The sequence below is a fragment of the Myotis brandtii genome, unplaced genomic scaffold (assembly GCF_000412655.1).
Source record: "Myotis brandtii unplaced genomic scaffold, ASM41265v1 scaffold49, whole genome shotgun sequence".
NCBI lineage: Eukaryota > Metazoa > Chordata > Mammalia > Chiroptera > Vespertilionidae > Myotis > Myotis brandtii.
The window spans coordinates 5,861,920-5,864,687 of record NW_005368707.1 but is presented as its reverse complement, the minus strand read 5'-3'; positions in this window follow the sequence as shown (position 1 = coordinate 5,864,687).

Here is a 2,768-nt window from a genome sequence, read left to right as displayed (position 1 = left end):
TGGGGAAGCGCGGCGTGTGGCGTCCAGCGTTCCCGCGCTCCCGGTTTCTGGCACAGAACTCGATCCTCTGTGTATCCTACAGGCTCCGCCAGGAGCGCTTACCCGCAACCCTCTGCTGGCACCCGCAGGCACGGCCGCACAGACACGTGTACATTGTCACACACGCAGGGAAAATTAGCATCTGGGTTCATAGAAAGTGGCTTGGACTGAGACCAAGGGACGCAAGAAGGAGCCAGAAAAATCAAATAGCTCACCCTTTTTAATTAAGAAACATTGAGGGAGAAAGTACAAAACGGGGGGGGGGGTGTGAAAGGGATAGAACATGAGTGAAAAGAAATTGCTCATAGGAGGTTTCAGCAATGTAGAGATATTTGAGATTCTTCAGTAGTCTATCTCTGACAGTTTCCCAAACTATTTTATTCTGACTCACCTTTAACTTTGCCACTATGGTGGGGGAGGGAGGGAATCTGAATCCCCATCCAGCATTCCATTCCTGTTCAGCGTACCCCCTACTCCTGAGAACATTACGCATAAGCCCATATTTCCCTACCGCACTCACTCAACTACTATGCCCTAACCGAGAAGACAGGTGCAAAAGTAGACGCAGTTACAGATTCAGTGGTGGGATTCTGAGGGCGTTTCTTCAATGTGAAATATGAGACCAGATCATTCCCCCCCCTCCCGCCCAAAGAATTACCTGAGGTGCTTGGGAGTGGGGAAGTGAGTCAGAGTAGAGAAAGGTGGAGACAGTATAAAACTGTTCTTGAGGACAGTAGTAAAGTGTACTACTTTTGGGATTGATAAGCATGAATAGTGATACTAATTTCTGCTCTTTTGTGATTTTCTCCGTTAGTGCTCAGTTGCCTTGGTACTGAGAAAGTCGGAATAACGATTGGATTCATTTGGGGCTAGCGTTTTTCCAGGCAGATGTGATAGAAAGGCCAACAGGCAAAGGCGGTTAAGATATTAGCTAGAGAACAATTGAAATACTAAAACGTGAGCCCTGGCCAATGTTGCTCAGTTCATTGGAACATCGTCTGGTCCACGAAAAGGTCTCGGGTTTGATTCTAGGTCAGGACACATACCCAGGTTTCTAGTTTCATCACGGGTCAGGTGGGGTGCATAAAGGTGCATAAGGGAGGCAACCAACCGCGGTGTCTCTCATACATCGATGTTTCTTTCTTTCTCTCTTTCTCTCTCTCTCTCTCTCTCTCTCTCTCTCTCTCTCTCTCTCTCTCCCTCCCTCTCTCTTTTTTTCCCCCCTCCCCCCCCCCTTTCATCTCTATCTAAAATTCAAGGAAGACACTTCCTCTGGTGAGGATTACAAAAAAAAAAGAAAGAAAGAGAAGAGAAAAGAAAAGAAAACTAAAGAAAAGAAAAGAAACATGGACTCTATGCTGGGGGGAGGGGGGAGGCAAGCAAATATAAGAATGAACATATCCCATCTTTGGACCCTAAACACATCCAAAATAGTTCCCAGATCCATCCACTTTTCCTAGTTAGGGCCATCAACACCTCTCCAGGAATACCACAGTAGCTTCCTAAATGGTCTTTTTGCCTTGGGTTCCTTGCTTAGTCATACTTCTTTCACACTAAAGTAAGAGTTATTTCTTAAAATTCATATCTCATATTACTATTGCCTGAAACCTTTTCATGGTTCCCTGTTCATCTTTGGATAAAGTCTAAATCTTTAACATAGCTTTAAAGCTCTTTAAAGATCACCAACCTTGACTCATTTCTTAAAATTCCCATCTTCCCATTTTCCAGACAGAAACTTCAATGTTCCATGCTTTTCCAAACTTTCAAACCTTTTTCCTTCTCAATTTCACTCACACTCATGGCTTTAATGAACAATATTATAAGAATGATACCAAATATAAATCACCAGCATGGATCTCTTTTCTGAACTCAGGATCCACGTATGTGGAACATGGTCTACTGACATCTTCACTTTTTAGTGTATCACTATGAACTCATGAGAAACCAGACTCCATGCTATGTTAAAATATCATCATTTGGAAATTTGGTGGCCCACTAAACGGCTGGTGTATGCTTTGTTTGCCATCACAATGTCTTAATTTTTAAAAATTGGATGCTAAAATTAAAAATGTGGAAAATTACATATTGAAGTCCAGATTTCCAGTTTTTCTTTTCTTTTTTTGAATAAATCTTTATTGTTCAGATTATTACAGTTGTTCCTCTTTTTTCCCCCATAGCTCCCCTTCACCCGGTCCCCACCCCATGCCCTTACCCCCCCCCATTGTCCTCATCCATAGGTGTAAGATTTGTGTCCAATCTCTTCCTATACCCCCTATACCACCTCCCCCGGAGAAATGTCAGTCCACTCCCTTTCTATGCCCCTGATTCTATTCTATTCACCAGTTCATTCTGTTCTTCAGATTTTTTATTCACTTGATTTTTAGATTCACTTGTTGATAAATATGTATTTGTTGTCACTTTGTTGTTTATAATTTTTATCTTTACCTTTTTCTTCCTCTTGTTAGAGAATACCCTTCAGCATTTCATATAATACTGGTTTGGTGGTGATGAACTCCTGTAGCTTGTTCTTCTCTTTGAAGCTCTTTATCTGACCTTCAATTCTGAATGACAGCTTTGCTTGGTAGAGTAATCTTGCTATTCATCACTTTGTATATTTCTTGCCACTCCCTTCTGGCCTGCATAGTTTCAGTTGAGAAATCAGCTGACAGTCATATGGGTACACCCTTGTAGGTAACTAACTGTTTTTCTCTTGCTGCTTTTAAGATTCT